The 14,876-nt window shown below is 42.4% G+C and overlaps 1 protein-coding gene across 2 annotated transcripts in view; it reads left to right on the top strand.

Moving 5' to 3' along the window:
• The window catches only part of nsfa (N-ethylmaleimide-sensitive factor a), a 311,021-nt gene that overhangs the window by 233,589 nt on the left and 62,556 nt on the right, over positions 1 to 14,876 (top strand). The window lies entirely within an intron of this gene.

Genomic DNA, 14,876 nt, shown 5'->3' on the forward strand with positions numbered 1-14,876 from the left:
AATAAACCACCCAAATGTGTGTATTGGCAAATGAATTTCAACACAAGTGAGAGAGATCACATTTTGGCAAGAAAAATGAAGTTGCGTATTACTTGGAAAAGTAGAATCCAAATGAGGTAGAGGAGAATCGGAGTTTCAGGCTGAGAGCCACTTCAGAATAATTTTCCAGCGATCCCCTGCTGGACAGCATTTTGCAAGCAAAGTGGTGGGAACAGGATTGGGCTACAACACTACTGATTACAAAAATCCTGAAAAACAGTGACACAGGTTAAGGCTCTAGTTTAGAGCTATCGTGTACAGCTGTCTCTTGCTTTTCCTTCCAGCTCTCCCCAAGTCTCTTCTAAAAGCTCTTGCTGGTTTACCGATCCACAGATTCTTGATACCCCACTGGCAACCCCACCACTTTTGGTGTGCATGGACAGAGATGGAGTGTATCGATTGCCTGGCTTCTTATGGAAAAAAATCACAAGTGAACCCAGTCCTGTTCGCACCTCCTTGCCTGCAAAATGCTGTCCAGCAGGGGATGACTGGAAAATGATCTGGAGTGACCCTCTGCCTGAAAGTTATTTCACCCCACCCCACCACGATCCTGGGGCACTGAGACCAATTGTAATTCTCTCGTCATTGCCCCAGCTGCAATCAGATTACTCTCTATGATCAGAGACTGAACCAAAGACCTTCCTGCTCTGTTAGTGCTATGTTTTTTTCTATGGGAGAAATGGTTTATTGCCTTAAAATTATAGTGTAGTGGAACATACAGTACAGATACTCGTCATTACTGTGGAATGTAATGTGTGCAATTCCATGTCTAAAAGGAGATATCAAGAAAGCTTTCTGTCTAAATGTTTATACACAGACCACAGAGAATGGCTCCATTGTAAATATTTTCAATCACCATGCTGTATACTAACAGTAGAGATGAACAATAAAACAATCTAAATTACAGGTAAATGAGAGGTGTTGAGCTTTCTGCGGTTCGCACAGTGCTGTTACCAGTGAGTTGGTCTCCGGTTTCAGTAACAGGCTGATACAGGTTTTTTTGAAAGGGGTAATGGATTAGCTCTGCAGTTCAGGGAATGAGGAGAGAAACTGGCTGAGGCTACGCCTTCAGTTACTAACCTGCCCTGTCTGTTCCGCTATGCAACACAGCTGTGCCACCCAGGTGAGTTTAAAAAAAAAATACACACAGTATTTGATGGCAATGGTCAAAAGATGATCCAAAGTATTTAAGGGCTGAACTTGGTTTGTGAAATCTGGGCAGTGGTTTTGTAGCCACTGCTTTGGCACATTTCTCAGGTTAGCATGAGTTCCTGCAGACAGCAGTTCTGCTGCAGGGCAAAAAAACTAATGGAGATTTTTGAAGAACTGTCTCAGTAGTCAGAGAGTGATTTATTTATATGCTTTAATTTTAGAAGAATGAGGAACATGTATCCTGACATTCAAAATGTTAGTTATTAATTACTGAGGCATCAACACTGTTCTGTTGTGTAGTATTGATGTTGCAATAGTCAAAACTAGAGTGAAGCAAGAAATGGCCTTGAAACACTCTGGGTTTTTCAAAATCAGTTTTCTGGATACCTGAGTGTTACTGTTGTCGTGGCCTTTTTTCCTGGGTGCTACTGTGAATGACCTGTAACCTCACCCAATTCAAACCAGTCTGATGTAAATTTTGATATGAACCCCTACAGGGCATGTGGACTTTCCAGTTCCTGGAAGTTTTAACTGCCCTTGAATATAATGATGCATGTCCCCTGTAGGCAACCAGACCCTATTGCAAAAGAGACTGTTTCAGTTCGGAGCTTGTTAGACCAGTGGAAGTTTGCTCATTTTCATGGTGCAGAAACCTGCAATATATAATGGAAAGTTGGCAAAACTAGTTTCATTTTGTCAGGCATTGGTCAAGTATGCACGTGTACACAGTCTTTTCTTGTTCTCATTCTCCCTCCCTCTTCTTTCTCGGCCTCCCTCCCCCCGCCACCTCTCACCACCTCCCACCCTGGCTTGTCCCACCTCAAGGCAATTTCGGGCTATATGTCACTTACTTTGTTCCATCTAGTTTTCCTTTCTCCTTTTTTAACTCAAGAATTCACATGGGTCACATGAGGGGAAGTTGAACTTTGACCAATGCCCTCTGTTACTCTGACACTGGATTTGTGCTCTGTCTCATGGTGCTGAATTTTTTTGTAGATTTGCAGGAAATGAATATCAATGAACTGCAGTGTTGCAACAAGCCAAAATGACTCATTCAATTTTTGAGCTATACAAGCAGTTTAATAAACAAGTTAGAACATTACTTATGAAAACCTTAATGTTCTTGATTGTGTGTTGTGTTACCAAATTATTGGAGATTCAAGTACTCCACTGTCTAATAACTATGTAAATTGGTTAGTTTTAGTAAACCCAAATGGAGGTATATGGTCAATGTTATGTACTTAGACGTTATGAATGAAAAATTACAAACTTCAGTTCTCCAAGTATGGGGCTCACCCTACTTTTTATAGCCGCCACAGTTGAATTTTCAACAGTAATCCTTCTGTCTTTTTGTGTGGTTCCTCTATTTGCGACTTCTGAAAAGTTGAAGGGGAAAGGCAAGTTCCTCATAGAATTTGAGTTCTGTCATGTGAGTTGTGCCCCTCCCCAGATTCATGTCATCTGCAGCTGAACTATTTTACGGGTGTTCCATATTTGTGATCATTAAGCCAGACTTTAATGTTGAAATAAAAATACCCATAATATTAGAAAACAATAGGAAGGGCAAGACTCGCTCTTCAAAAATGACTATTGATGTCAGATGCTGGGTGTTTGCAGCGCCCATAAAATCACATAGGCATGAGTCAGTCATGAGTGTCCTTTAAGGAGAGGATCAAAGTATATTCCACCGGGTCCCCTTATATAGGCCTTCATGGAAGCTGGCATTAGATCAGCTTCTTACCTTGCTCCTATTCTTCACGATGCAGATCATTTCTTCCTTTATGACTGTACAGGATAGTGCAAATATGTAGATATAGATCCAAGAAATGGGTTTAGAATATTGTAAATTAATTTGGATATTTTCTAGAGAGTTTTGAGTATTGATTATTTGATTTGAAATGGATAAGTTACAGCGTTTATATTATGGAAACAGTTTGACTTGTTTATCCAGCCGTTTTGGTTGATAAAGCACAAAGGACCTTTGATGGCTGTGGTTAGGTTCCTGAATGATTAGTGTAATCTGCTTCACTTTCAGCCATATATTGAGGTAATGCAGTGGGATTTCATTTGCGATACTGCTGACACAATCCTGCAGGGGTTCAGGCATGTACCTGTTGCATGTGCCATAACCTGACAGCATTTCAGATACGTGACTGATGAATTATTCCAGGAGTTTAGTTTTGTGGTTTCTGTGAAGGATATTTGGGATGAGCTAATCAGCCACAATTCAAATGGTTCATCCTAATCGCACTGAACCTGTCAGATTTGGAATCCAATCGGAGGTATTAATGTTACTGTAGAATCAGCGTAATATAAATAAGAGCTTGATTTGATTCTCCTTCAAGTGTGTTTTCCCTTTCTTCCCTCACTATCAACATCCTGGGGGTTACCATTGACCAGAAACTGAACTAAACTGAACAGAAGTTGGCCCAGCCAGTGAAGCTCACGTCCCGTGAATGAATTAAAAAAAACTATCCTTCCTCTAACTCAACTGGCAAGGTGACGTACCAAATGTGGAATGATGCAATCTGACCTGGAAGGTCCCAAGTTTGAATGGTGCTAAGTTAACATATCTCAGCAAGAATAGTAGTTAGGATGTTACAGTTAACCTTGGCACATCTGGTTAAGGAAGAGTTGAAAATTACAGCCATCTTGATTGTGTCATGATCCCTGCTAGAAAGTCTTGTTTGGCTGTTGAATGGAATAGGATCAGACGCTGGTGTGAAGCCTCCTCTTGGCTGATGAGCCTATTTATATTTAGTATCTAGGCAGCATTTAGGGAATCATCCTTCCACATAGGCAGTGGCATAGTGGTATTGTCACTGGACTCATATTCCAGAGACCCTAGGTAGTGCTCTAGGAACCTGGGTTCAAATACTACCATGGCAGGTGGTGAAATTTGAATTCAATATATAAAAAAAAATCTGGAATTCAAAGTCTAATTTTTACGATTGTCGTAAAAACCCATCTGGTTCACTAATGTCCTTTAGGGAAGGAAATCTGTCGTTCTTGCCTGGTCTGGCCTACATGTGACTCCACACCCACAGCAATGTGGCTAACTCTTAAATGCCCTCTGAGCAAGGGCGGTTAGGGATCGACAATAAATCCTGGCCTAGCCGGCGATGCCCACATCCCAAAAAAGAGCAGCGTGGGGATTCTCCCAACATTGAAGGCAATATGTTTCTCCCAATCAACAGCACCCAAAATGCAAACCATTTCTTTGAATGAATTCAAAAAACACATAGATTTATGGCTTCTTCCGAGAGAGTGCCCAGGGGATCTTTATAAACTAACAAAAGAAATGGTTTGCATTTTGGATGCTGTTGATTGAGAGAAGCATATTGCCTGCTCTTTTTTCGAACAGTGCCATGGGATGTTTAACATCACTTGAGCTGGCAGAACCTCAGTATAATGTTGCACGTTAAAGGCAGAATTAAAGAAATTACATTTATGTAGAGCCTTTCTCCATGTTAGGACATTCCAAAAGCACTTTACAACCAATGAAGTATTTTTAAATTGTAGTCACTGCTGTAATGCAGGAAAACAGAGAAGGCAGTTTCTAGACAGTAAGATCCCACAAACAGCAATGTGTTAATGACCAAATAAACTTTTAGTGATGTTGCATGAGGAATAAATATTGTCCAGGACACCAGGAGAATTTCTCTGCTCTTTGAAATAGTGCTATGGGATCTTTTACATCCACTTCAGGGGTCAGATGAGGCCTCAGTTTAATGTCTAACCAAAAGACAGCACCTCCATAGTACAGTACTGTCAAATTTTACCTCAGCTAATATCAATGTTGTTCATCTATTTGCATGAGATGTTCTGAAATTGCTAGAAACTTCTTTCTAAACTCCCATCATATGCTGGAACTGAAAACCTGGGGAAACTGATAACATGAGTAAAATGAATAGCTTCACAAAGGTTTGCAATCCAACAATGCTCCACTTTGATGTTTGCCCCTCCATTTAAAGCCCTTTATTGATTTTCAGGAGGGCTAATAACCATTGATCTGGAATGTGCTACCTGAAAAGGTGGGGGAAGCAGCTTTAATAATCACTTTCAAAAGGAATATAAAGACAAATTTGCTGGGCTGTAGGGAAAGAGAAAGGCCATAGTGATAATTGGATAACTCAAGTCTGTGGCAGCTCTTTGAAAGATAGGCCAGATGGCCTTGTGTTATATGATTCTAGGAAAATAAAATCTTGGATGAGCATCTAATGTATCATATTAAACATGGAATGCCACTGTCTGTAGCACAGCATTCCAAATTGTCCTTCTGCCACTGGCAATATCTTCAGTATTTCCAACTTTGACAAAAGTTGGAGATGACTCCTGATTGTATTTTTTATACTTGGGTTCCTCCAGAAATACTTGGTACCTTGAGGCCAAGTTTGTGTATCAAGCCCAACTTAATTTTGCAACAAAAAATGCAGGTTTCTCTGGCTGGTCTCTTCAGAGTTAGAAGACTTCAGGCATGTTATAGAAAGCTGCTGAATTCTGAATAAAATATCTAACTGATATTGGGTCACAATCATAAAACCATAGAACAGTTACAGTGCTAAAAGAGGCCATTCAGCCCATCGTGTCTGTGTCAGTCAAAAAGAGAAAAAAGACACAGCCGCTCATTTTAATCCCACTTTCAAGCACCTGGTCCATAGCCTTGCAGGCTACAACATTTCAGATGCAGATCCAGGTACCTTCTAAATGAGTTGAGCGTTTCAGCCTCAACCACCAACTCAAGCAATGAATTCCAGACACCCACCACCCTCTGGGTGCAAAAGTTTTTCCTCATGTCCCCTCCAATCATTCTGCCAATCACATTAAATCTATGCCTCCTGGTAATTGATCCCTCAGCAATGACCCCACCCCCACTTCCAGGCAACACAGTTCCCAGGAGAACTAAGGAAAGCATTTGGAGGAGAGAGAATCAGAAGTGGGGAGCTTTTTACATGCTTCGCAGTAACTAGAAAAAGAGCTTCACCAAGAGAACCAGAACAGGTCACCTGCTAGATTTATTTGCACATTGCAGGCATTCCTGAAATGAAGATACTTTTGTGAAAAAATAAGTAGTTACAAATTTTTTTAAACTCACTTTTTACAGGATGTGGGCATTGCTGGCTAGGCCAGCATTGATAGCCCATCCCTAGATGCCCTTGAGAAGGTGGTGGTGAGCTGCCTTCATGAACCACAATATAAGGCAGTATATTTTGGAATAAAAAACGGTGAATGGAAATGCACTTTAAATGTATCAGCTAACATTTATCCCTTAACCAACGTTGCTCAAAAACAATTATCTCTATTTCATTGCTGTTTTTGGGACCTTGCTTTATGCAAATTGGCTGTTGCGTTTCCTACGTTACAACACTGGCCACTCTTCAAAAGTACTTCAAAGCACTTTGGAAGATCCTGAGGTTGTGTAAGACACTAGGTAAATGCTTGTTCCATCCTTCTGTAATGATGAGGATTTAAATGGAATGGAGGAGCAGAGAGATCTTTGTATGTTTAAAAAGATGCACCTAGAGGTAAATGATTGCAGAATGACATCGGATGAGGTCTGGGAGCTGGTCATTGACCTTCCCCCTTGGTTGGAGACTGGCAAAGGGACAGGCTTTGGGGTGATGAAGTGAATGCATTTCAAATTTAAAGGATTACTTTTGTTGAGGGGCCATTTTAACACTAATAAAACCCATATAGAGTTACTTTTGATGCTCATTACAACAAACCCAAGTGTTAATCAGTGATGCAATATTCAACTTCTCAAGTGATTAAAATGATCATCACAACTGAAGTAGGTAAATATTTGGGTTTAACAAATGGAAGCTTGAATATCTATCCTGAATTATACCTGAAGTGCAGAGTAGAGATCAACTGCTTAATTTGACTTTTGTTTTGGGTTTTAGCTATCTACCTTCCAGTATAAAGCTTATTTAATCACACATTGACTCCATGTATATCACAAAAGTTTAGTTTCTCCTCCTGTTACAGCACAGACATTCAAAATTGTATCAACTTTCCAGTGCCTTCAGGGACACCGTATATGACACACAAGATGGACTCAGTGATCAGTATTTCTTTTCTGTCTGGAAAATTACACTGGTGACGAATGTGCCCTCATTTTTCAGGATGAAAGCGTTTTGGACCTTTTTCGTCCGAGGGCTTTAAGAGCATAATGCTTATAGACATGGCCGGTAGCCTAGTTGAACCCCTTACCTGTATCTGCTATATTTTACTAGCCAGTTGGGAGCTTGTGAAGTTCAGTGGGTAGTCTGCTGAAACCTAATCCCGTCAGATGTCAGGAAGGAGTTTTGAAATATGCTGTCACATCATGAGTGCTACTCTCTTAAATGTTGCGTTCCATTCCATAGTTTCCAATGGGAAAGAATGTGATCGCAATGTTGAGGGGATCTCTGGATTAAATTTTCAGGATGCATTGTGCCTTTTTGATTGTTACATATGGAAGAAAATCAACACGAGAAAATGCTTGATTTTCTGGTGGTTTTGGTAATTGACAGATCTATTGCAACTTGATGAAAATTACCTTGTGCGTGGATATTTGGTAAAACACAGGGGCTCTTTGCACTTGGAGTCTCATGCTATTGATTCAGGGCATGTCCTATAACTTTTTAAAACTTTTGAGTATTTTGTTCAGGCCCCTGCTATTCATTTATGGGCATTCATTACAGGTCAACACGAATGGAAACAGCTGGATGTTGGAAGGCATAAGGAAATTGATGATTACTTGGAAGCACTAAAGCTTGTTAATTTTATTGCCACCTTTTGATTTGATTTGGGAAACATTGGCCTCTCTTTCGTTTTCTCTCTCTCTCACTATCTGCACATATTGTGGAGAAATTGTGTAACCTACTTAACTAAATACAAGTGCTTACAATTATGAAGAGGTTTGAGAGGGTGGATGTGGAGAAGACTAGCCACTTTATGGGAGAGTCCAAAACTAAGGGTCATATATATAAGATATAATTTGGGCTAGCACTGGTGTGTTACCATTGTTGAGACTAATAATGCTAGTTTAGCCCCCAGTGTATCACAGATTAAGCAGATACTTAATTTGCTGAGTGACAAGAACAAGTCATTGACCAGGAATCTCATGGATCACCACCTGCTTTGTTAGAGAAGATATTGTTGAAGTTTATTATGTGACTTTTTTAAAATCAGTACATGATGTGGATTACATTGAACAGTTGAAGAAGACGTGTTCCTTCTTAATGAAGGTGAACACATTCATTTATCCACTTTGTATCAAAGGTGATTCATTCCCAACTTTTTCCTTAAGACATAATCAGCCAAAATAATGATTCTTTGTGAACCTTGGCAGTTAATGTGGACATGATATTTCACCATATTTGCACCCAAATCACTCGTCCAGTGATATGGACTTATTTGCAAACTAGAGGTCATTGTGTAGCTGGCTAGAAGGAAATGCTGACCTTGTAGGCTCATCTCTAGCTCAGAGATGCCTAGATCATTTGTAGTGCGCTCTCGCAATGAGAGCTGCAAAAGTAAAACATCTGGGGTGCTTCATAGGAGCATTATTAAACCAAGTGTGACATCAAACCACGAAAAGAAATATTGTTATAGGACGAGTCTCACATAGGAGGAGGTAGTGTTTTCTGGGAGGGAATTCCAGACCTTAGGCTTGTGGTAGCTAAAGGCACATCTGCCAGTGATGGGTGCTGATTAAATTCATTTTTGGGATGTTAGCGTTTCTGACAAGACCAGCATTTATTGCCCATCTGTAATTGCCCTTGAGAAAATGATGAGTCACCTTCTTGAACTACTGCAGATAATTGAGGGTAATAATTGGAGGATCACTATGGAGATGTTCATGGATGATTGTGGATGCTTTCAGTGGACGACCAGCTTAGAGCAGCAGTATTGCAGGGATGGGAAGACCTGTCACCCTGATCACCGCATGCTTAGCTACGTCACCATTGGTTGTCTGGCATTAGTTTATCTTGCTTTTTCATTGGTTTATGCCCTGCAACTGCGCCACTTGCAGTGTGTGAATGTGTTGGCTAATTCAAGGATTAGCTCATCCACCTTTTTATGGTGTTTCCTCCATTAAGGGTTTCCACTATTCCATAGAGGCACTCATCTGCCTGAAACCTTGGCACCTTCTGGAGGTGGCCAGGTCACTTAACCAGTGCCTGAGTTGACCAGTCACAGGTAGCACTGTCTGCTCTTGGTGCGGCAATGGTTTTAACACTTGACCTACTGAAGATGTTTTTTAAGTTTCACCTGGATAGAAAAAGAAATGTTTGGTGTAACCAGCTGTATCACAGCTGACTGAGCTCTGCCTTTCTTTCCTCTTGTTATTCAGAAGATTCACCTGAGGCCTTTTCAGTCTGTCAAAGATGTTGGGTTGCATTAACTGACAGGTGGTCTGTGAGGTTGCTTAAACTTACATCTTCACTTCAATACCTGTGTGTGCAGGAGTGGGGGATGGTGATGAAGAAAGGCAGGATCAGACCTTCAGACGAATTACGTAAAAGTAACATCAAAAGAATGTAAAAAAGTGAGCAAGGCTATATGACCTATAGCATGACCCCAAGGGGGATTTTGTTTGCATTTTTTTAAATGGACAAGAGACCCAACATTTCCCGGGAAATGGGGAAGGCTGCTGGAGGCTGCATATTAGATATTGAAATGCAAATGATTTTAGAAGTACATGGTTCAACTCAACTTCGGACTTGCCTCAAGCTGCAGTAAAATGGCTTAATTCTTGTAGCAGTAGTTATTTCCCCTCCAATTTCCTTTCAGGTAGCTGTTCCTGCTGGGATACCATAGCCAATGATAGCCCTTGCAAACCAGCCCAAATGATGGTCCTTCAGGTGGAACCTTTCACATTGTGTGTGGACAGGCTGTATTCACCTGGAGAGTGTATTGGAGACAAACCTGGTGTCAGCTATGGCTCAGTGATAGCACACTTAAGTCAGAAGGTTGTGGGTTCAAGTCCCACTGCAGGCACTTGAGCATAAAGTATCGGCTGGCACAACAATGATGTACTGAGAGAGTGCGGTATTGCTTGATGTGCTTTCACTTGTGCTTTTCTGAGGCCCCACTTGTGCTCGGGTAGGCTTAAAAGGTTTGGGATTTTTTGGGTTTAAATTTTGAAGGAGTGCAGGAAATTGCCCCCAATGTCTTGACCAATATTTATCCCTCAACCAACAAGTGAAAACAGGTTATCTGTTCATTATTGTATTACTGTCTGTGGGAATTGGCTGTCGTTTTTTGTACATTACACCTTAAAAGTACTCCGTTAATTCTTGTGTGCTTTAGGACTTCCTGAGGTCATGAAAAATGTTATATATAATTGCAAGCCTTTCTTCCTTAAACCTGATCTCTTAAACAATGTCCAGCCTTGTGTACCCTGACCCTACCCTTTGAATTGGTTGAGATCAGATCAGGAATCAAACCTGCACCCTTCTACTCTCTATCATTCATTACACGTTGGTTATGCACTTTCACTGAGGGACTCTTTGCATGCTTTTTAATAACAAAAACAACTCATTTTAGAATGCTGGAGGAAAAGGCTTTGTACAGTGCATGACTGGAGAGAAGGGTATGGGTCTTTGTCTTAGCGACCAATCCTCATATGCAAGTCCAAGTGAGAGTGTCAAATGTTAAACAGGAAAGGCATTGCAGCCAGGTTTTATGCCTGTATGCACTTTTTCCATCCCTTACTCCTCTTAATGTACTTTCTAAAACTGCTAACAGCATCAATATTAGGATTGAACCTGATATCTTCCTGATCTATGTGGCTCATTGTCATGCCAGGAATGCATTTAAGGAATTTTTAGTTCCTCTAACTCTGGTCTGTATGCATCCCTGCTTCATTCACTCCAACATTGATGATGGCTGCCTTCAACCCTCTGGAATTCTCCTAAGCCTCCACCTCTCTTCTCCCTTAAGATGTGGCTTAAAACCTACCTGACCAAGCATTTGGTCACCTGCCGTAGTGTCTCCTTATCAGCTAGGCGTAATTTTGTTTTCTCCTGTGAAGCACCTTAGGATGTTTTACTACATTGACGGACTAATATAAATATAATGGCATAGCTGCTAGACTGGGTCTGCAGCAGATGGTGAGGGAACCAACAAGAGGGAAAAACACACTTGACTTTATCCTCACCAACCTGCCTGCCACAAATAAATCTGCCCATGACAATAGAGGTAGGAGTGACCACCGCACAGTTGTTATGGAGACGAAGTCCTGCCTTCACATTGAGGATACCCTCCATTATGTTGTAAGGCGCCACCACCTTGCTAAATGGGATAGATTTCGAACAGACCTAGCAACACAAGACTGGGCATCCATGAGGTGCTGTGGGACATCAGCAGAATTATACTCAAACACAATCTGTAACCTCATGGCCCGGTATATCCCCCACTCGACCATTATCATCAGGGGATCAACCCTGGTTCAATGAAGAGTGCAGGAGGGCATGCTAGGAGCCAGCACCAGGCATACCTAAAAACCTGGTGAAGCTATAACACAGGACTACTTGCGTGCCAAACAGCATAAGCAGCAAGTGATAGAACTAAGCGATTCCACAATCAACAGATCAGATCTAAGCTCTGCAGTCCTGCATGCAGTCGTGAATGGTGGTGGACAATTAAACAAATCGCTGGAGGAGGAGGCTCCACAAATATCCCCGTCCTCAATGATGGAGGAGCCCAGCACATCAGTGCAAAAGATAAGGCTGAAGTAATCTTCATCCAGAAGTGCCGAGTGGATGATCCATCTCTGCCTCCTCCGAAGGCCCCCAGCATCACAGATGCCAGTCTTCAGCCAATTCGATTCACTCCGCATGATATCAAGAAACGGCTGAAGGCACTGAATAGTGAAAAGGCTTTGGGCCCTGACAATATTCCGGCACTAGTACTGAAGATTTGTGCTCCAGACCTTCCCACGCCCCTAGCCAAGCTGTTCCAGTACAGCTACAACACTGACACCTAACCGGCTATGTGGAATATTGCCCGGGTATGTCCAAAGCAGCACAAATCCAACCCAGCCAATTACTGTCCCATCAGTCCACTTTCGATCATCAGTAAAATAATGTAAGGGGTCATCAAAGTGCGATCAAGCGGCATTTGCTTAGCAATAATCTGCTCACTAACGCCCAGTTTGGGCTCCGCCAGGGCCACTCAGCTCCTGACCTCATTACAGCCTTGGTTCAAACATGGACAAAAGAGCTGAACTTCTGAGGTGAAGTGAGAGTGACTATCCTTGATATCAAACCGCATTTGACCGAGTATGGCATCAAGGAGCCCTAGCAAAACTAGAGTCATTGGGAATCAGGGGGAAAACTCTCCCCTGGCTGGAGTCAGACCTAGCACAAAGGAAGGAGGTTGTGGTTGTTGGATGTCTGTCATCTCAGCTTCAGGCCAACACTGCAGGAGTTTCTCAGGGTCGTGTCCTCGGCCCAACCATCTTCAGCTGCTTCATTAATGACCTTCCTTCCATCATAAGGCCAGAAGTGGGGATGTTCGCTGATGATTGCACGATGTTCACCAATCGCGACTCCTCAGGTACTGAAGCAGCCCGTGTCCAAATGCAGCAGACCTGGACAATATCCAGGCTTGGACTGACAAGTGGCAAGTAGCATTTGCGCCACACATGTGCCAGGCAATGACCATCTCCAACAAGACAGAATCTAACCATAACCCCCTTGACATTCAATAGCATTACCATCACTGAATCCTCCACTATCAACATCCTTGGGGGTTACCATTGACCAGAAACTGAACTGGACTAACCATATAAATACTGTGGCAAAAAAGCAGGTCAGAGGCTAGGAATCCTGTGGCGAGTAACTCACCACCTGACTTCCCCAAAGCCTGTCCACCATCTACAAGGCACAAGTCAGGAGTGTGATGGAATATTCTCCACTTGCCTGGATGAGTGCAGGTCCCGCAACACTCAAGAAGCTTGACACCTTCCAGGACAAAGCAGCCCGCTTGTTTGGCACCACATTCACAAACATTCGCTCCCTCCAACACTGACACAGAGTAGCAGCAGCGTGTACCATCTACAAGATGCACTGCAGGACTTCACCAAGGCTCCTTCAACAGCATCTTCAAAATCCACGACCACTGCCATCTAGAAGGACAAGGGCAGCAGATAGATGAGAGCACCACCACCTGGAGGTTCCCTTCTAAGTCACTCACCATCCTGACTTGGAAATATACTGCCATTCCTTCACTGTCGCTGGGTCAAAATCCTGGAACTCCCTTCCTAACAGCACTGTGGATGTACCTACACCACATGGACTGCAGCAGTTCAAGAAGGCAGCTCACCACCACCTTCTCAAGGGTAACCAGGGATGGGCAATAAATGCTGGCCCAGCCAGCGAAGCCCACAACCTGTGAATGAATTTTTTAAAAATGAAAAAGTTTAAATGGCAAACCATTGGACAACTGTTAATTTGCGAATTGCCAGAATTGCATCCACTGGTGTCATTGTAACCTCAATATTTACATACTTTGTTACTCCAATTCCTAAGAGCACTTTATTTTATTCCTCATGATTTGGGCCCAATAGCCCTCACCCCCCCCTTCACTTCCACACACTTGCCATACCCCTTCCATGTCATGTCCCCACCCACCACCTATGGCCCCTAATTCCCCCCTATATGAAGGTATGGCACTTCTAGGTCTCATCAAGTACTATACACTGTATGGAAGCAATGCAGATGTCATGACAGTAGGATGTGTTTTAAAAATGCTTTTGTAAAGTCGTTCATTACTATCCACTTTTAAAAAGAACTCCTTGTTACTACAGCCCAATAAATGTGCCAATCATCCAGACTCTTGAAAGCATCAATAGCAGAAACTGCAAGCACTTGAAACCTTTTTATTTTGTGTAAATAAACATTGTGAAATTGTCAGGAGTCATAGAGGTCTACAGCACAGAAAAAGGTCCTTTGGCCCATCGAGTCTGTGCCAGTCAAACAAGTACCTAAGTATTCTAATCCCATTTTCCAGCACTTGGCCCACAGCCTTGTTGCCATGGCATCGCAAGTGCACATCCAAATACTACTTAAATGTTATGAGGGTTTCTGCCTCTACCACCCATTTCAGGCAGTGAGTTCCAGATTTCCATTACCCTCTGGGTGAAAAAATTCTTCCTCACATCCCCTCTAAACCTCCTGCTCCTTACCTTAAATTTATGCCCCCTGGTTATTGATCCCTCCACCAAGGGGAAAAGTTCCTTCCTGTCTACCCTATATGCCCCTCATAATTTTATCCACCTCAATCATGTCCCCCCTCAATCTCCTCTGCTCCAAGGAAAATAACCCCAATCTATCCAATCTCTCCTCATAACTAAAACTCTTCAGCCCAGGCAACATCCTGGTAAATCTCCTCTGCACTCTCTCTAGTGCAATCACATCCTTCCTATAATGCAGATTCCAGAACTGCACACAATACTCTAGCTGTGGCCTAACCAGCGTTTTATACATTTCCAGCATAACCTCCCTACTCTTATATTCTATGCCTCAGCTAATTAAAGGCAAGTATGCCGCCTTAACTACCTTATCTACCTGTCCTGCTACCTTACGGAACCATTGGACATGCACACCAAGGTCCCTCTGATCCTCGGTACTTCCCAGGGTCCTCCTATTCATCGTGTATTCCCGAGCCTTGTTTGTCTTGCCCAAGTGCAT

Source organism: Cetorhinus maximus, chromosome 25 (genome assembly GCF_964194155.1).
Source record: "Cetorhinus maximus chromosome 25, sCetMax3.hap1.1, whole genome shotgun sequence".
In the NCBI taxonomy this organism is placed as follows: Eukaryota; Metazoa; Chordata; class Chondrichthyes; order Lamniformes; family Cetorhinidae; genus Cetorhinus; species Cetorhinus maximus.